The sequence below is a fragment of the Schistocerca americana genome, chromosome 4 (genome assembly GCF_021461395.2).
Source record: "Schistocerca americana isolate TAMUIC-IGC-003095 chromosome 4, iqSchAmer2.1, whole genome shotgun sequence".
Classification (NCBI taxonomy): domain Eukaryota; kingdom Metazoa; phylum Arthropoda; class Insecta; order Orthoptera; family Acrididae; genus Schistocerca; species Schistocerca americana.
In genome coordinates this window covers 9,849,107-9,869,785 of record NC_060122.1, presented here as the reverse complement: position 1 = coordinate 9,869,785, position 20,679 = coordinate 9,849,107, and positions in this window count along the sequence as shown.

The window sequence follows — 20,679 nt, the reverse complement described above, 5'->3', positions numbered from 1 at the left end:
CAGTTTTCTTGTACTTATGTCGTCATTGTGCCCTTTCTACTTAATTCTTATGCAGTTTCTGTGTTACGTCGTCAATAACAAGGTCAGAGGGATACAGTAAACCTGAAGTGAAGCATCGGAATCTAAAACCGGTCTTACAGGAAAGGATCGAAATATACACAGAAAGAAGGGTCAGTTTTCTTGTACTTAAGTCGGCATTGTGCCTTTTCTAATTCATTCCGATGCAGTTTCTGTGTTTCATCGTCAATAAGAAGGGCGGAGGGTTACAGTAAAGCAGAAGTGAAGCATCGGAATCTATAACTAGTGTCACAGGAATGGTTCAAACCATAGACAGTAAGAAGACTCAGTTTCCTTGTGCTTAAGTCGGCATTGTGCCTTTTGTATGTAATTCCGATGCAATTTCAGTTTTTCATCGTCAATAAGAATATCCAAGGGTTACAGTAAACCTAAAGTCAAGCATCGGAATCTTAAACATGTCTCACAGGATAGGTTCAAAATATAGACAGTAAGAAGAGCCAGTCTTCTTGTACTTGAGTCATCATTGTGCCTTTTGTATTTATTTCCGATGCAATTCCTGTGTTTCATCGTCAATAAGAAGGTCAGAGGGATACAGTAAACCTGAAGTGATGCATCGGAATCCATAACTAATGTCACAGGAATGGTTCAAAGCATAAAGAGTAAGAAGTGTCAGTTTTCTTATAATTAAGTCGGCATTGTGCCTTTTGTATTTAATTCCGATGCAATTTCTGTGTTTCATCTTCAATAGGAAAGTCAGAGGGATACAGTAAACCTGAAGTGAAGCATCGGAATCTGTAACTAGTGGCACAGGAATGGTTCAAAACATAGACAGTAAGGAGAGTCAGTTTGCTTGTACTTACGTCGGCATTGTGCCTTTTCTGTTTATTCCGATGCAGTTTCTGTGTTTCATCGTCAATAAGAAAGTCAGATGGATACAGTAGACCAGAAGTGAAGCATCGGAATCTATAACTAGTGTCACAGGAATGGTTCAAACATAGTCAGTAAGAAGTGTCAGTTCTCATGTACCTAAGTCGGCAATGTGCCTTTTGTATTTAATTCCGATGCAATTTCTGTGTTTCATCGTCAATAAGAAGGTCCGAGGGATACAGTAAAGCTGAAGTGAAGAATCGGAATGTATAACTACTGTCACAGGAATGGTTCCAAACATAGACAGTAAGAAGAGTCCGTTTTCTTGTACTTTAGTCGGAATTGTGACTTTTCTATTTAATTCCGATGCAATTTCTGTGTTTCATCGTCTATAAGAATGTCAGAGGGATACAGTAAACCTGAAGCGAAGCATCGGAATCTATAACTAGTGTCACAGGAATGGTTCAAATCATAGACAGTAAGGAGAGTCAGTTTTCTTGTACTTACGTCGGCATTGTGCCTTTTGTGTTTAATTCCGATGCAATTTCTGTGTTTCATCGTCAATAAGAAAGTCAGATGGATACAGTAGACCAGAAGTGAAGCATCGGAATCTATAACTAGTGTCACAGGAAAGGTTCAAACATAGACAGTAAGAAGAGTCAGTTCTCATGTACCTAAGTCGGCATTGTGCCTTTTGTATTTAAATCCGATGCAATTTCTGTGTTTCATCGTCAATAAGAAGGCTCGGGGGATACAGTAAACCTGAAGGGAAGCATCGGAATGTATAACTACTGTCACAGGAATAGTTCAATACATAGACAGTAAGAAGAGTTAGTTTTCTTGTACTTAAGTCGGCATTGTGCCTAATCTATTTCATTCCGATGCTATTTCTGTTTTTACCGTCAATAAGAATGTCAGAGGGATACAGTAAACCTGAAGTGAAGCATCGGAATCTATAACTAGTGTCACATGAATGGTTCAAAACATAGACAGTAAGAAGAGTCAGTTTTCTTGTACTTAAGTTGGCATTGTGCCTTTTGTATTTAATTCCGATGCAATTTCTGTGTTTCATCGTCAATAAGAAGGTCAGAGGGATACAGTAAACCTGAAGTGAAGCATCGGAAGCTATAACTAGTGTCTCAGGAATGGTTCAAAGCATAGACAGTAAGATGAGCCAGCCTTCTTGTACTTGAATCGGCACTGTGCCTTTTGTATTTACTTCCGACGCAATTTCTGTGTTTCATCGTCAATACGAAGGTCAGAGGGATACAGTTAACCTGAAGTGAAGCATCGGAATCTATAACTAGTGTCACAGGAATGGTTCAAAACATAGACAGTAAGACGAGCCAGCCTTCTTATACTTGAGTCGGCATTGTGCCTTTTGTATTTAATTCCGATGCAATTTCTGTGTTTCATCATCAATAAGAAGGTCCGAGGGATACAGTAAACCTGAAGTGAAGCATCGGAATGTATAACTAGTGTCACAGGAATGGTTCAAAACATAGACAGTAAGAAGAGTGAGTTTTCTTGTACTTAAGTCGGCATTGTGCCTTTTGTATTTAATTGCGATGCAATTTCTTGGTTTCATCGTCAATTAGAAGGTCAGAGAGATACAGTAGACCTGAAGTGAAGCATCGTAATCTATACCTAGTGTCACAGGAATGGTTCAAAACATAGAAAGTAAGAAGAGTCAGTTCTCATGTACGTAAGTCGGCATTGTGCCTTTTGTATTTACTTCCGATGCAATTTCCGTGTTTCATCGTCAATAAGAAGGTCGGAGGGATACAGTAAACCTGAAGTGAAGCATCAGAATCTATAAATAGTGTCACAGGAATGGTTAAAGTATAGTAAGAAAAGAGTTTTCTCGTACTTAATTCGGCATTGTGACATTGTATTTATTTCCGATGCAATTTCTGTGTTTCATCGTCAATAAGAATGGTCCAAGGGATACAGTAAACCTGAAGTCAAGCATCGGAATCTAAAACTGGTCTCACAGGAAAGGTTCAAAACATTGACAGTAAGAAGAGCCAGTCTTCCTGTACATGAGTTGTCAAAGTGCGTTTTGTATTTATTTCCGATGCAATTTCTGTGTTTCATCGTCAATAAGAAGGTCAGAGGGATACAGTAAACCTGAAGTGAAGCATCGGGATCTATAACTAGTGTCACAGGAATGGTTCAAACCATAGACAGTAAGAAGAGTCAGTTATCTTATACTGAAGTCGGCATTGTGCCTTTTGTATTTAATTCCGAAGAAATTTCTGTGTTTCATCGTCAATAACAGGGTCAAAGGGATACAGTAAATCTAAAGTGATGCATCGGAATCTATAACTAGTGTCACAGGAATGATTCAAAACATAGACAGTAAGAAGAGTCAGTTTTCTTGTACTTATGTCGTCATTGTGCCCTTTCTACTTAATTCTTATGCAGTTTCTGTGTTACGTCGTCAATAAGAAGGTCAGAGGGATACAGTAAACCTGAAGTGAAGCATCGGAATCTAAAACCGGTCTTACAGGAAAGGATCGAAATATACACAGAAAGAAGGGTCAGTTTTCTTGTACTTAAGTCGGCATTGTGCCTTTTCTAATTCATTCCGATGCAGTTTCTGTGTTTCATCGTCAATAAGAAGGGCGGAGGGTTACAGTAAAGCAGAAGTGAAGCATCGGAATCTATAACTAGTGTCACAGGAATGGTTCAAACCATAGACAGTAAGAAGACTCAGTTTCCTTGTGCTTAAGTCGGCATTGTGCCTTTTGTATGTAATTCCGATGCAATTTCTGTTTTTCATCGTCTATAAGAATATCCAAGGGTTACAGTAAACCTAAAGTCAAGCATCGGAATCTTAAACATGTCTCACAGGATAGGTTCAAAATATAGACAGTAAGAAGAGCCAGTCTTCTTGTACTTGAGTCATCGTTGTGCCTTTTGTATTTATTTCCGATGCAATTCCTGTGTTTCATCGTCAATAAGAAGGTCAGAGGGATACAGTAAACCTGAAGTGATGCATCGGAATCCATAACTAATGTCACAGGAATGGTTCAAAGCATAAAGAGTAAGAAGTGTCAGTTTTCTTATAATTAAGTCGGCATTGTGCCTTTTGTATTTAACTCCGATGCAATTTCTGTGTTTCATCTTCAATAGGAAAGTCAGAGGGATACAGTAAACCTGAAGTGAAGCATCGGAATCTGTAACTAGTATCACAGGAATGGTTCAAAACATAGACAGTAAGAAGAGTCCGTTTTCTTGTACTTTAGTCGGAATCGTGACTTTTCTATTTAATTCCGATGCAATTTCTGTGTTTCATCGTCTATAAGAATGTCAGAGGGATACAGTAAACCTGAAGCGAAGCATCGGAATCTATAACTAGTGTCACAGGAATGGTTCAAATCATAGACAGTAAGGAGAGTCAGTTTTCTTGTACTTACGTCGGCATTGTGCCTCTTGTGTTTAATTCCGATGCAATTTCTGTGTTTCATCGTCAATAAGAAAGTCAGATGGATACAGTAGACCAGAAGTGAAGCATCGGAATCTATAACTAGTGTCACAGGAATGGTTCAAATCATAGACAGTAAGGAGAGTCAGTTTTCTTGTACTTACGTCGGCATTGTGCCTCTTGTGTTTAATTCCGATGCAATTTCTGTGTTTCATCGTCTATAAGAATGTCAGAGGGATACAGTAAACCTGAAGCGAAGCATCGGAATCTATAACTAGTGTCACAGGAATGGTTCAAATCATAGACAGTAAGAAGAGTCAGTTTACTTGTACTTAAGTCGGCATTGTGCCTTTTGTATTTAATTCCAATGCAATATCTGTGTTTCATCGTCAATGGGTAGGTCAGAGTGATACAGTAATTCTGAAGTGAAGCATCGGAATCAATAACTAGTGTCACAGGAATGGTTCAAATCATAGACTGTAAGAAGAGTCAGTTTTCTTGTACTTAACCTGGTATTGAACCTTTTCTATTTAATTCCGATGCAATTTCTGTGTTTCATCGTCAATAAGTAGGTCCGAGGGAAACAGTAAACCTGAAGTGAAGCATCGGAATATATAACTAGTGTCACAGGAATGGTTCAAACCATAGACAGTAAGAAGAGTCTGTTTTCTTATACTGAAGTCGGCATTGTGCCTTTTGTATTTAATTCCGAAGAAATTTCTGTGTTTCATCGTCAATAACAGGGTCAGAGGGATACAGTAAACCTGAAGTGAAGCATCATAATCTGTAACTAGTGGCACAGGAATGGTTCAAAACATAGACAGTAAGAAGAGTCCGTTTTCTTGTACTTTAGTCGGAATTGTGACTTTTCTATTTAATTCCGATGCAATTTCTGTGTTTCATCGTCTATAAGAATGTCAGAGGGATACAGTAAACCTGAAGCGAAGCATCGGAATCTATAACTAGTGTCACAGGAATGGTTCAAATCATAGACAGTAAGGAGAGTCAGTTTTCTTGTACTTACGTCGGCATTGTGCCTCTTGTGTTTAATTCCGATGCAATTTCTGTGTTTCATCGTCAATAAGAAAGTCAGATGGATACAGTAGACCAGAAGTGAAGCATCGGAATCTATAACTAGTGTCACAGGAAAGGTTCAAACATAGACAGTAAGAAGAGTCAGTTCTCATGTACCTAAGTCGGCATTGTGCCTTTTGTATTTAAATTCGATGCAATTTCTGTGTTTCATCGTCAATAAGAAGGCTCGGGGGATACAGTAAACCTGAAGGGAAGCATCGGAATGTATAACTACTGTCACAGGAACAGTTCAATACATAGACAGTAAGAAGAGTCAGTTTTCTTGTACTTAAGTCGGCATTGTGCCTAATCTATTTCATTCCGATGCTATTTCTGTTTTTACCGTCAATAAGAATGTCAGAGGGATACAGTAAACCTGAAGTGAAGCATCGGAATCTATAACTAGTGTCACAGAAATGGTTCAAAACATAGACAGTAGGATGAGCCAGCCTCCTTGTACTTGAGTCGACATTGTGCCTTTTGCATTTAATTCCGATGCAATTTCTGTGTTTCACCGTCAATAAGAAGGTCAGAGGGATACAGTAAACCTAAAGTGAAGCATCGGAATCTATAACTAGTGTCACACGAATGGTTCAAAACATAGACAGTAAGAAGAGTCAGTTTTCTTGTACTTAAGTCGGCATTGTGCCTTTTGTATTTAATTCCGATGCAATTTCTGTGTTTCATCGTCAATAAGAAGGTCAGAGGGATACAGTAAACCTGAAGTGAAGCATCGGAAGCTATAACTAGTGTCTCAGGAATGGTTCAAAACATAGACAGTAAGATGAGCCAGCCTTCTTGTAGTTGAGTCGGCACTGTGCCTTTTGTATTTACTTCCGACGCAATTTCTGTGGTTCATCGTCAATACGAAGGTCAGAGGGATACAGTTAACCTGAAGTGAAGCATCGGAATCTATAACTAGTGTCACAGGAATGGTTCAAAACATAGACAGTAAGATGAGCCAGCCTTCTTATACTTGAGTCGGCATTGTGCCTTTTGTATTTAATTCCGATGCAATTTCTGTGTTTCATCATCAATAAGAAGGTCCGAGGGATACAGTAAACCTGAATTGAAGCATCGGAATGTATAACTAGTGTCACAGGAATGGTTCAAAACATAGACAGTAAGAAGAGTCAGTTTTCTTGTACTTAAGTCGGCATTGTGCTTTTTGTATTTAATTCCGATGCAATTTCTTGGTTTCATCGTCAATAAGAAGGTCAGAGGGATACAGTAGACCTGAAGTGAAGCATCGTAATCTATACCTAGTGTCACAGGAATGGTTCAAAACATAGACAGTAAGAAGAGTCAGTTCTCATGTACGTAAGTCGGCATTGTGCCTTTTGTATTTACTTCCGATGCAATTTCCGTGTTTCATCGTCAATAAGAAGGTCGGAGGGATACAGTAAACCTGAAGTGAAGCATCAGAATCTATAAATAGTGTCACAGGAATGGTTAAAGCATAGTAAGAAAAGAGTTTTCTTGTACTTAAGTCGGCATTGTGACATTGTATTTATTTCCGATGCAATTTCTGTGTTTCATCGTCAATAAGAAGGTCCAAGGGATACAGTAAACCTGAAGTCAAGCATCGGAATCTAAAACTGGTCTCACAGGAAAGGTTCAAAACATTGACAGTAAGAAGAGTCAGTTTTCTTGTTCTTATGTCGGCTTTGTGCCTTTTCTATTTAATTCCGATGCAATTTCTGTGATTCGTCATCAATAAGAAGGTCCAAGGGATACAGTAAACCTGAAGTCAAGCATCAGAATCTAAAACTGGTTTCACAGGAAAGGTTCAAAACATAGACAGTAAGAAGAGCAAGTCTTCTTGTACTTGAGTCGGCATTGTGCCTTTTGTATTTCATTCGGATGCAATTTCTGTGTTTCATCGTCAATAAGAAGGTCAGAGGGATACAGTACACCTGAAGTGAAGCATCGGAATCTAAAACCGGTCTCACAGGAAAGGTTCAAAACATAGACAGTAAGAAGAGCCAGTTTCCTTGTACTTGAGACGGCATTGTGCCTTTTGTATTATATTCCGATGCAATTTCTGTGCTTCAACGTCAATAAGACGGTCAGAGGGATACAGTAAACCTGAAGTGAAGCATCGGAATCTATAACTAGTGTCACAGGAATTGTTCAAAACATAGACGGTAAGAAGAGTCAGATTTCTTGTACTTAAGTCGGCATTGTGCTTTTCTGTTTAATTCCGATGCAATTTCAGTGGTTCGTCGTCAATAAGAAGGTCCAAGGGATACAGTAAACCTGAAGTGAAGCATCGGAATCGAAAACCGGTGTCACAGGAAAGGTTCATAACATAGACAGTAAGAAGAGCCAGTCTTATTGTAGTTGAGTCGGCATTGTGCTTTTTGTATTTAATTCCGATGCAATTTCTGCGTTTCATCGTCAATAAGAAGGTCAGAGGGATACAGTAAACCTGAAGTGAAGCATCGGAATCTAAAACCGGTGTCACAGGAAAGGTTCAAATCATAGACAGTAAGAAGAGCCAGTCTTCTTGTACGTGGGTCGGCATTGTGCCTTTTGTATTTAATTCCGATGCAATTTCTGTGTTTCATCGTCAATAAGAAGGTCAGAGTGATACAGTAAACCTGAAGTGAAGCATCGTAATCTATAACTAGTATAACAGTAATACTTCAAACATAGACAGTAAGGAGAGTCAGTCTTCTAGTCCTTAAGTCGGCATTGTGCCTTTTCTTTGTATTCCGATGCAATTTCTGTGTTTCATCGTCATTAAGAAAGTCAGAGGGATACAGTAAACCTGAAGTGAAGCATCGGAATCTATAACTAGTGTCACAGGAATGGTTCAAAACATAGACAGTAGGAAGAGTCAGTTTTCTTGTCTTAAGTCGGCATTGTGCCTTTTCTATTTAATTCCGATGCAATTTCTGTATTTCGTCGTCAATAAGAAGGTCCAAGGGAACAGTAAACCTGAAGTCAAGCATAGGAATATAAAACTGGACTCACAGGAAAGGTTCAAAACATAGACAGTAAGATGAGCCAGTCTTCTTGTACTTGAGTCGGCATTGTGCCTTTTGTATTTAATTCCGTTGCAATTTATGTGTTTCATCGTCAATAAGAAGGTCAGAGGGATACAGTAAACCTGAAGTGATGCATCGGAATCTATAACTAGTGTCACAGGAATGGTTCAAAACATAGACAGTAAGAAGAGTCAGTTTTCTTGTACTTGAGTCGACATTGTGCCTTTTCTATTTAATTCCGATACAGTTTCTGTGTTTCGTCGTCAATAAGAAGGTCCAAGGGATACAGTAAACCTGAAGTGAAGCATCGGAATCTAAAACCGGCCTCACAGGAAAGGTTCAAAACATAGACAGTAAGAAGAGTCAGTCTTCTTGTACTTGACTCAGCATTGTGCATTTTGTATTTAATTCCGATGCAAATTCTGTGTTTCATCGTCAATAAGACGGTCAGAGGGATACGGTAAACCTGAAGTGAAGCATCGGTATCTATAACTAGTGCCACAGGAATGGTTCAACATAAAGACTGTAAGAAGAGTCAGTTTTCTTGTACTTAAGTCGGCATTGTGCATTTCTATTTAATGCCGATGCAATTTCTGTGTTTCGTCGTCAATAAGAAGGAACAAGGGATACAGTAAAAATGAAGTGAAGCATCGGAATCTAAAACCGGTCTCACAGGAAAGGTTCAAAACATAGACAGTAAGAAGAGCCAGTTTCCTTGTACTTGAGACGGCATTGTGCCTTTTGTATTATATTCCGATGCAATTTCTGTGTTTCAACGTCAATAAGACGGTCAGAGGGATACAGTAAACCTGAAGTGAAGCATCGGAATCTACAACTAGTGTCACAGGAATTGTTCAAAACATAGACGGTAAGAAGAGTCAGATTTCTTGTACTTAAGTCGGCATTGTGCTTTTCTGTTTAATTCCGATGCAATTTCAGTGGTTCGTCGTCAATAAGAAGGTCCAAGGGATACAGTAAACCTGAAGGGAAGCATCGGAATCGAAAACCGGTGTCACAGGAAAGGTTCAAAACGTAGACAGTAAGAAGAGCCAGTCTTCTTGTACTCGAGTCGGCATTGTGCCTATTGTATTTAATTCCGATGCAATTTCTGTGTTTCATCGTCAATAAGAAGGTCAGAGTGATACAGTTAACCTGAAGTGAAGCATCGGAATCTATAACTAGTGTCACAGGAATGGTTCATAGCATAGACAGTAAGAAGAGTCAGTTTTCTTATACTTAAGTCGGCATTGTGGATTTTGTATTTAATTCCGACGCAATTTCTGTGTTTCGTCGTCAATAAGAAGGTCCAAGGGATACAGTAAACCTGAAGTGAAGCATCGGAATCTAAAACCGGTCTCACAGGAAAGGTTTATAACATAGACAGTAAGAAGAGCCAGTCTTATTGTACTTGAGTCGGCATTGTGCTTTTTGTATTTAATTCCGATGCAATTTCTGCGTTTCATCGTCAATAAGAAGGTCAGAGGGATACAGTAAACCTGAAGTGAAGCATCGGAATCTAAAACCGGTGTCACAGGAAAGGTTCAAATCATAGACAGTAAGAAGACCCAGCCTTCTTGTACGTGGGTCGGCATTGTGCCTTTTGTATTTAATTCCGATGCAATTTCTGTGTTTCATCGTCAAAACGAAGGTCAGAGTGATACAGTAAACCTGAAGTGAAGCATCGTAATCTATAACTAGTATTACAGTAATAGTTCAAACATAGACAGTAAGGAGAGTCAGTCTTCTAGTCCTTAAGTCGGCATTGTGCCTTTTCTTTGTATTCCGATGCAATTTCTGTGTTTCATCGTCATTAAGAAAGTCAGAGGGATACAGTAAACCCGAAGTGAAGCATCGGAATCTATATTTAGTGTCACAGGAATAATTCAAAACATAGACAGTAAGAAGAGTCAGTTTTCTTGTTCTTAAGTCGGCATTGTGCCTTTTCTATTTAATTCCGATGCAATTTCTGTGTTTCGTCGTCAATAAGAAAGTCCAAGGGAACAGTAAACCTGAAGTCAAGCATAGGAATATAAAACTGGACTCACAGGAAAGGTTCAAAACATAGACAGTAAGATGAGCCGGTCTTCTTGTACTTGAGTCGGCATTGTGCATTTTGTATTTAATTCCGATGCAATTTATGTGTTTCATCGTCAATAAGAAGGTCAGAGGGATACAGTAAACCTGAAGTGATGCATCGGAATTTATAACTAGTGTCACAGGAATGGTTCAAAACATAAACAGTAAGAAGAGTCAGTTTTCTTGTACTTGAGTCGACATTGTGCCTTTTCTATTTAATTCCGATGCAGTTTCTGTGTTCGTCGTCAATAAGAAGGTCCAAGGGATACAGTAAACCTGAAGTGAAGCATCGGAATCTAAAACCGGCCTCACAGGAAAGGTTCAAAACATAGACAGTAAGAAGAGTCAGTCTTCTTGTACTTGACTCAGCATTGTGCATTTTGTATTTCATTCCGATGCAAATTCTGTGTTTCATCGTCAATAAGACGGTCAGAGGGATACAGTAAACCTGAAGTGAAGCATCGTAATCTATAACTAGTATTACAGTAATAGTTCAAACATAGACAGTAAGGAGAGTCAGTCTTCTAGTCCTTAAGTCGGCATTGTGCCTTTTCTTTGTATTCCGATGCAATTTCTGTGTTTCATCGTCATTAAGAAAGTCAGAGGGATACAGTAAACCTGAAGTGAAGCATCGGTATCTATAACTAGTGCCACAGGAATGGTTCAACTGAAAGACTGTAAGAAGAGTCAGTATTCTTGTACGTAAGTCGGCATTGTGCATTTCTATTAAATTCCGATTCAATTTCTGTGTTTCGTCGTCAATAAGAAGGCCCAAGGGGTACAGTAAAAATGAAGTGAAGCATCGGAATCTAAAACCGGTCTCACAGGAAAGGTTCCAAACATAGACAGTAAGAAGAGCCAGTCCTCTTGTACTTGAGTTGGTATTGTGCCTTTAGAATTTAATTCCGATGCAATTTCTGTGTTTCATCGTCAATGACAAGGTCAGAGGGATGCTGTAAACCTGAAGTGAAGCATCGGAATCTATAACTAGTGTCACAGGAAAGGTTCAAATCATAGACGGTAAGAAGAGTCAGTCTTCCTGTACTTAAGTCGGCATTGTGCCTTTTGTATTTAATTAAGACGCAATTTCTGTGTTTCATCGTCAATAAGAAGGTCAGAGGGATACAGTAAACCTGAAGTGAAGCATCGGAATCTATAACTAGTGTCACAGGAATGGTTCAAAACATAGACAGTAAGATGAGCCAGTCTTCTTGTACTTATTTCAGCATTGTGCCTCTTGTATATAATTCCGGTGCAATTTCTGTGTTTCATCGTTAATATGAAGCTCAGAGGGATACAGTAAACCTGAAGTGAAGCATTGGAATCTATAACTAGTGTCACAGGAATGGTTCAAAACATAGACAGTAGGATGAGTCAGTCTTCTAGTAATTAATTCGGCATTGGGCCTTTTGTATTTAATTCCGATGCAATTTCTGTGTTTCATCGGCAATAAGAAGTTCCAAAGGATACAGTGAACCTGAAGTTAAGCATCGGAATCTATAACTAGTGTCACAGGAATGGTTCAAAACATAGAGAGTGAGAAGAGTCAGTCCTTTGGTCCTTAAGTCGGCATTGTGCCTCTTGTATTTAATTCCAATGGAATTTCTGTGTTTCATTGTTAATACGTAGGTCAGAGGGATACAGTAAACCTGAAGTGAAGCATCGGAATCTATATCTAGTGTCACAGGAATGGTTCAAAACATAGACGGTAAGAAGAGTCAGTCTTCCTGTACTTAAGTCGGCATTGGGCCTTTTGTATTTAATTAAGATGCAATTTCTGTGTTTCATCGTCAATAAGAAGGTCAGAGGGATACAGTAAACCTGAAGTGAAGCATCGCAATCTATAACTCGTGTCACAGGAATGGTTCAAACATAGAGAGTAAGAAGTATCAGTTTTCTTGTACTTAAGTCGGCATTGTGCCTTTTGTATTTAAATCCGATGCAATTTCTGTGTTTCATCTTCAATAAGAAGGTCAGAGGGATACGGTGAACCTGAAGTGAAGCATCGGAATCTAAAATCGGTCTCACAGGAAAGGTTCAAATCATAGACAGTAAGAAGAGCCAGTCTTCTTGTACTTGAGTCGGCATTGCGCCTATTGGATTTAATACCGATGCAATATCTATATTTCATCGTCAACAAGAAGGTCAGAGGCATACAGTAAACCTGAAGTGAAGCATCAGAATCTATAACTAGTGTCACAGGAATGGTTCAAACATAGACAGTAAGATGAGTCAGTCTTCTTGTACTTAAGTCAGCATTGTGCCTCTTGTATATAATTCCGATGCAATTTCTGTGTTTCATCGTCAATATGAAGCTCAGAGGGTTACAGTAAACCTGAAGTGAAGCATCGGAATCTATAACTAGTGTCACAGGAATGGTTCAAAACATAGTCAGTAGGAAGAGTCAGTCTTCTAGTACTTAATTCGGCATTGGGCCTTTTGTATTTAATTCCGATGCAATTTCTGTGTTTCATCGGCAATAAGAAGTTCCAAAGGATACAGTAAACCTGAAGTGAAGCATCGGAATCTATAACTAGTGTCACAGGAATGGTTGAAAACATAGAGAGTGAGAAGAGTCAGTCTTTTTGTCCTTAAGTCGGCATTGTGCCTCTTGTATTTAATTCCAATGCAATTTCTGTGTTTCATCGTCAATACGTAGGTCAGAGGGATACACTAAACCTGAAGTGAAGCATCGGAATCTAAAATCGGTCTCACAGGAAAGGTTCAAATCATAGACAGTAAGAAGAGCCAGTCTTCTTGTACTTGAGTCGGCATTGCGCCTTTTGGATTTAATTCTGATGCAATTTCTGTATTTCATCGTCAACAAGAATGTCAGAGTGATACAGTAAGCCTGAAGTGAAGCATCGTAATCTATTACTAGTGTCACAGGAGTAGTTCAAAACATAGACAGTAAGGAGAGTCAGTCTTCTAGTACTTAAGTCTGCATTGTGCCTTTTGTTTGTATTCCGATGCAATTTCTGTGACTCATCGTCATTAAGAAGGTCAGAGGGATACAGTAAACCTGAAGTGAAGCATCGCAATCTATAACTAGTGTCACAGGGATGGTTCATAACATAGACAGTAAGAAGAGTCAGTTTTCTTGTACTTAAGTCGGCATTGTGCCTTTTGTATTTAATTCTGATGCAATTTCTGTGTTTCATCGACAATAAGAAGGTCAGAGGGATACAGTAAACCTGAAGTGAGGCATCGGAATCAATAACTAGTGTCACAGAATGGTTCAAAGCATAGACAGTAAGAACAGTCAGTTTTCTGATAATTAAGTAGGCATTGTGTCTTTTGTATTTAATTCCGATGCAATTTCTGTGTTTCATCGTCAATAAAAAGGTCAGAGGGATACAGTAATCCTGAAGTGACGCATCGGAAACTATAACTAGTGTCTCAGGAATGGTTCAAAGCATAGACAGTAAGAAGAGTCAGTTTTCTTATAATTAAGGCTGCATTGTGCCTTTTTTATTTATTCCGATGCAATTTCTGTGTTTCATCGTCAATAAGAAGGTCAGAGGGATACAGCAAATCTGAAGTGAAGCATCGGAATCTAAAATCGGCATCACAGGAAAGGTTCAAAACATAGACAGTAAGAAGAGCCAGCCTTCTTGTACTTGAGTCGGCATTGTGCCTTTTGGATTTAATTCCGATGCAATTTCTGTGTTTCATCGTCAACAAGAAGGTCAGAGAGTTACAATATAGCTGAAGTGATGCATCGGAATCTATAACTAGTGTCGCAGGAATGGTTCAAAACAAAGACTGTAAGAAGAGTCAGTTTTCTTGTACTTAAGTCGGCATTGTGCTTTTCAATTTAATTCCGATTCAATTTCTATGTTTCGTCGTCAATAAGAAGGTCCAAGGGATACAGTAAACCTGAAGTGAAGCATCGGAATCTATAACTGGTCTCACAGGAAAGCTTCAAAACATAGACAGTAAGAAGAGCCAGTCCTCTTGTACTTGAGTCGGCATTGTGCCTCTTGTATTTAATTCCAATGCAATTTCTGTGTTTGATCGTCAATAAGAAGGTCAGAGGGATGCAATAAACCTGAAGTGTAGCATCGGAATCTATAACTAGTGTCACAGGAATGGTTCAAAACATAGACGGTAAGAAGAGTCAGTCTTCCTGTACTTAAGTCGGCATTGTGCCTTTTGTATTTAATTGATATGCAATTTCTGTGTTTCATCGTCAATAAGAAGGTGAGAGGGATACAATAAACCTGAAGTGAAGCATCGGAATCTATAACTAGTGTCACAGGAATGGTTCAAAACATAGACGGTAAGAAGAATCAGTCTTCCTGTACTTAAGTCTGCATTGTGCCCTTTGTATTTAATTAAGATCCAATTTCTGTGTTTCATCGTCAATAAGAAGGTCAGAGGGATACAGTAACCCTGAAGTGATGCTTCGGAATCTATAACTAGTGCCACAGGAATGGTTCAAAACATAGACAGTAAGAAGAGTCAGTTTTGTTGTACTTAACACGGCATTGTGCTTTTCTATTTAATTCCGATGCAATTTCTGTATTTCGTCGTCAATAAGAAGGTCCAAGGGATGCAGCAAACCTGAACCGAAGCATCGGAATCTAAAACCGGCCTCACAGGAAAGGTTCAAATCATAGACAGTAAGAAGAGCCAGTCCTCTTGTACTTGAGTCGGCATTGTGCCTTTTGTATTTAATCACGATGCAATTTCTGTGTTTGATCTTCAATAAGAAGGTCTGAGGGATGCAGAAAACCTGAAGTGAAGCATCGGAATCTATAACTAGTGTCACAGGAATGGTTCAAACATAGACGGTAAGAAGAGTCAGTCTTCCTGTACTTATGTCGGCATTGTGCCTTTTGTATTTATTTAAGATGCAATTTCTGTGTTTCATCGTCAATAAGAAGGTCAGAGGGATACAGTAAACCTGAAGTGAAGCATCGGAATCTAAAACCGGTCTCACAGGAAAGGTTCCAAACATAGACAGTAAGAAGCGCCAGTCCTCTTGTACTTGACTCGGCATTGTGCCTTTTGTAATTAATTAAGATGCAATTTCTGTGTTTCATCGTTAATAAGAAGGTCAGAGGGATACAGTGAACCTGAAGTGAAGCATCGGAATCTATAACTAGTGTCACAGGAATTGTTCAAATCATAGAGAGTAAGAAGAGTCAGTCTTTTTGTACTTAAGTCGGCATTGTGCCTTTTGTATTTAATTAAGATGCAATTTCTGTGTTTCATCGTTAATAAGAAGGTCAGAGGGTTACAGTAAATCTGAAGTGAAACATTGGAATCTATAACTAGTGTCACAGGAATGGTTCACAACTTAGACAGTAAGAAGAGTAAGTTTACTTGTACTTAAGTCGGCATTGTGGCTTTTGTATTTAATTCCGATGCCGTTTCTGTGTTTCGTCGTCAATAAGAAGGTCCAAGGGATACAGTAAACCTAAAGTGAAGCAACGGAATCTAAAACCGGCCACATCGGATAGGTTCAAAACATAGACAGTAAGCAGGGTCAGTCTTCTTGTACTTGAGTCGCCATTGTGCCTTTTGTATTTAATTCCGATGCAATTTCGGTGTTTCATCGTCAATAAGACGGTCAGAGGGATACAGTAAACCTGAAGTGAACCATCGGTATCTATAACTAGTATCACGGGAATGGTTCTAAACAAAGGCTGTAAGAAGAGTCAGTTTTCTTGTACTTAAGTCGGCATTGTGCATTTCTATTTAATTCCGATGCAATTTCTGTGTTTCGTCGTCAATATGAAGGTCCAAGGGATACAGTTAACCTGAAGTGAAGCATCGGAATCTAAAACCGGTCTCACAGGAAAGGTTAAAAGCATAGACAGTAAGAAGAGCCTGTCCTCTTGTACTTGAGTCGGCATTGCGCCTTTTGTATTTAATTCCGATGCAATATCTGTGATTGATCGTCAATAAGAGGGTGAGAAGGATACAGTAAACCTGAAGTGAAGCATCGGAATCTATAACTAGTTTCACAGGAATGGTTCAAAACATAGACGGTAAGAAGAGTCAGCCTTCCTGTACTTAAGTCGGCATTGTGCCTTTTGTATTTAATTAAGATGCAATTTCTGTGTTTCATCGTCAATACGAAGGTCAGAGGGATCCAGTAAACCTGAAGTGAAGCATCGGAATCTATAACTAGTGTCACAGGAATGGTTCAAAACATAGACAGTAAGAAGAGTCAGTTTACTTGTACTCAAGTCGGCATTTTGCCTTTTGTATTTAATTCCGATGCAATTTCTGTGTTTCATCGTCAATAAGAAGGTCAGAGGGATGCAGTAAACCTGAAGTGAAGCATCGGAATCTATAACTAGTGTCACGGGACTGGTTCATAACATAGACTGTAAGAAGAGTCAGTCTTCTTGTACTTAAGTCGGCATTGTGCCTTTTGTATTTAATTCCGATGCGATTTCTGTGTTTCATCGTCAGTAAGATGGTCAGAGGGTTACAGTAAACCTGAAGTGAAGCATTGGAAACTATAACTAGTTTCACAGGAATGGTTCACAACTTAGACAGTAAGAAGAGTAAGTTTACTTATACTTAAGTCGGAATTGTGGCTTTTGTATTTAATTCCGATGCCGTTTCTGTGTTTCGTCGTCAATAAGAAGGTCCAAGGGATACAGTAAACCTAAAGTGAAGCAACGGAATCTAAAACCGGCCACACCGGATAGGTTCAAAACATAGACAGTAAGCAGGGCCAGTCTTCTTGTACTTGAGTCGGCATTGTGCCTTATGTATTTAATTCCGATGTAATTTCGGTGTTTCATCGTCAATAAGACGGTCAGAGGGATACAGTAAATCTGAAGTGAAGCATCGGTATCTGTAACTAGTATCACGGGAATGGTTCTAAACAAAGGCTGTAAGAAGAGTCAGTTTTCTTGTACTTAAGTCGGCATTGTGCATTTCTATTTAATTCCGATGCAATTTCTGTGTTTCGTCGTCAATATGAAGGTCCAAGGGATACAGTTAACCTGAAGTGAAGCATCGGAATCTAAAACCGGTCTCACAGGAAAGGTTAAAAACATAGACAGTAAGAAGAGCCTGTCTTCTTGTACTTGAGTCGGCATTGCGCCTTTTGTATTTAATTCCAATGCAATATCTGTGATTGATCGTCAATAAGAGGGTGAGAAGGATACAGTAAACCTGAAGTGAAGCATCGGAATCTATAACTAGTTTCACAGGAATGGTTCAAAACATAGACGGTAAGAAGAGTCAGCCTTCCTGTACTTAAGTCGGCATTGTGCCTCTTGTATTTAATTAAGATGCAATTTCTGTGTTTCGTCGTCAATAAGAAGGTCAGAGGGATACAGTAAAACTTAAGTGAAGCATCGTAGTCTATAACTAGTGTCACAGGAATGGTTCAAAACATAGATAGTAAGAAGAGTCAGTCTTCTTGTACTTAAGTCGGCATTGTGCCTCTTCTATATAATTCCGATGCAATTTCTGTGTTTCATCGTCAATATAAAGGTCAGAGGGATACAGTAAACCTGAAGGGAAGGATCGGAATCTATAACTAGTGTCACAGGAATGGTTCAAAACATAGACAGTAAAAAGAGCCAGTCTTCCTGTAGTTAAGTCGGCATTGTGCCTTTTGTATTTAATTCTGATGCAATATCTGTTTCATCGTCAATAAGAAGGTCAGAGGGATACAGTAAACCTGAAGTGGAGCATTGGAATCTATAACTAGTGTCACAGGAATGGTTCAAAGCATAGACAGTTATAAGAGTCAGTTTTCTTATAATTAAGTAGGCATGGTGCCTTTTGTATTTAATTCCGATGCAACTTCTGTGTTTCATCGTCAATATGAACGTCAGAGGGATGGAGTAAGCCTGAAGTGATGCATCGGAATCTACAACTAGTGTCACAGGAGTGGTTCAAAACATAGACAGTAAGAAGAGTCAGTTTTCTTGTACTTAACCAGGCATTGTGCCTTTTCTATTTAATTCCGAGGCAATTTCAGTGTTTCATCGTCAATAAGAAGGTCAGAGGTATACAGTAAACCTGAAGTGAAGCATCTGAATCTATAACTAGTGTCACAGGAATGGTTCAAAACATAGACAATAGGAAGAGTCAGTTTTCTTATACTTAAGTCGGCATTGTGCCTTTTGTATTTAATTCCGATGCAATTTCTGTGTTTCATCATCAATACGAAGGTCAGAGAGATACAATATAGCTGAAGTGATGCATCGGAATCTATAACTAGCGTCACAGGAATGGTTCAAAACAAAGACTGTAAGAAGAGTCAGTTTTCTTGTACTTAAATCGGCATTGTGCTTTTCTATTTAATTCCGATGAATTTTCTGTGTTTCGTCGTAAATAAGATGGTCCAAGGGATACAGTAAACCTGAAGTGAAGCATTAGAATCTATAACCGGTCTCACAGGAAAGGTTCAAAACATAGTCAGTAAGAAGAGCCAGTCTACTTGTACTTGAGTCGGCATTGTGCCTTTTGTATTTAATTCCGATGCAATTTCTGTTTTTGATCGTCAAAAAGACGGTCAGAAGGATACAATAAACCTGACGTGAAGCTTCGGAATCTATAACTAGTGTCACAGGAATGGTTCAAAACATAGACGGTAAGAAGAATCAGTCTTCCTGGACTTAGGTCTGCATTGTGGCCTTTGTATTTAATTAAGATGCAATTTCTGTGTTTCATCGTCAATAAGAAGGTCAGAGGGATACAGTAACCGTGAAGTGATGCATCGGAATCTATAACTAGTGTCACAGGAATGGTTAAAAAAATAGACAGTAAGAAGAGTCAGTTTTCTTGTACTTAACACGGCATTGTGCTTTTCTATTTAATTCCGATGCAATTTCTGTATTTCATCGTCAATAAGAAGGTCCAAGGGATACAGTAAACCTGCAGTCATGCATAGGAATCAAAAACTGGATTCACGGGAAAGGTTCAAATCATAGACAATAAGAAGAGCCAGTCTTCTTGTACTTGAGTCGGCATTGTGCCTTTTCTATTTAATTCCGATGCAATTTATGTGTTTCGTCGTCAATAAGAAGGTCAGAGGGAAACAGTAAAAATGCAGTGAAGCATCGGAATCTATAACTAGTGTCACAGGAATGGTTCAAAGCATAGACCGTAAGAAGAGTCAGTTTTCTTATACTTAAGTCGGCATTGCGCCTTTTGTATTTAATTCCGATGCCATTTCTGTGTTTCATCATCAATAAGAAGGTCAGAGGGATACAAAAAACCTGAAGTGATGCATCGGAATCTATAACTAGTGTCACAGGAATGGTTCAATACAAAGACTGTATGAAGAGTCAGTTTTCTTGTACTTAAGTCGGCACTGTGCTTTTCTATTTAATTCTCATGCAATTTCTGTGTTTCGTCGTCAATAAGAAGGTCCAAGTGATGCAGCAAACCTGAACTGAAGCATCGGAATATAAAACCGGCCTCACAGGAAAGGTGCAAAACATAGACAGTAAGAAGAGCCAGTCCTCTTGTACTTGAGTCGGCATTGTGCCTTTTGTATTTAATTCCGATGCAATTTCTGTGTTTGAACGTCAATAAGAAGGTCAGAGGGATGCAGTAAACCTGAAGTGAAGCATCGGAATCTATAACTAGTGTCACAGGAATGGTTCAAAACATAGACGGTTGAAGAGTCAGTCTTCCTGTACTTAAGTCGGCATTGTGCCTTTTGTATTTAATTAAGATGCAATTTCTGTGTTTCATCGTCAATAAGAAGGTCACAGGGATACAGTAAACCTGAAGTGAAGCATCGGAATCTGTAACTAGTGTCACAGGAATGGTTCAAAACATAGACAGTAAGATGAGTCAGTCTTCTTGTACTTGAGTCGGCATTGTGCCTTTTGTATTTAATTCCGAGGCAATTTCTGTGTTTCATCGTCAATAAGAAGGTCAGAGGTATACAGTAAACCTGAAGTGAAGCATCTGAATCTATAACTAGTGTCACAGGAATGGTTCAAAACATAGACAATAGGAAGAGTCAGTTTTCTTATACTCAAGTCGGCATTGTGCCTTTTGTATTTAATTCCGATGCAATTTCTGTGTTTCATCATCAATACGAAGGTCAGAGTGATACAATATAGCTGAAGTGATGCATCGGAATCTATAACTAGCGTCACAAGAATGGTTCAAAACAAAGACTGTAAGAAGAGTCAGTTTTCTTGTACTTAAGTCGGCATTGTGCTTTTCTATTTAATTCCGATGCATTTTCTGTGTTTTGTCGTAAATAAGATGGTCCAAAGG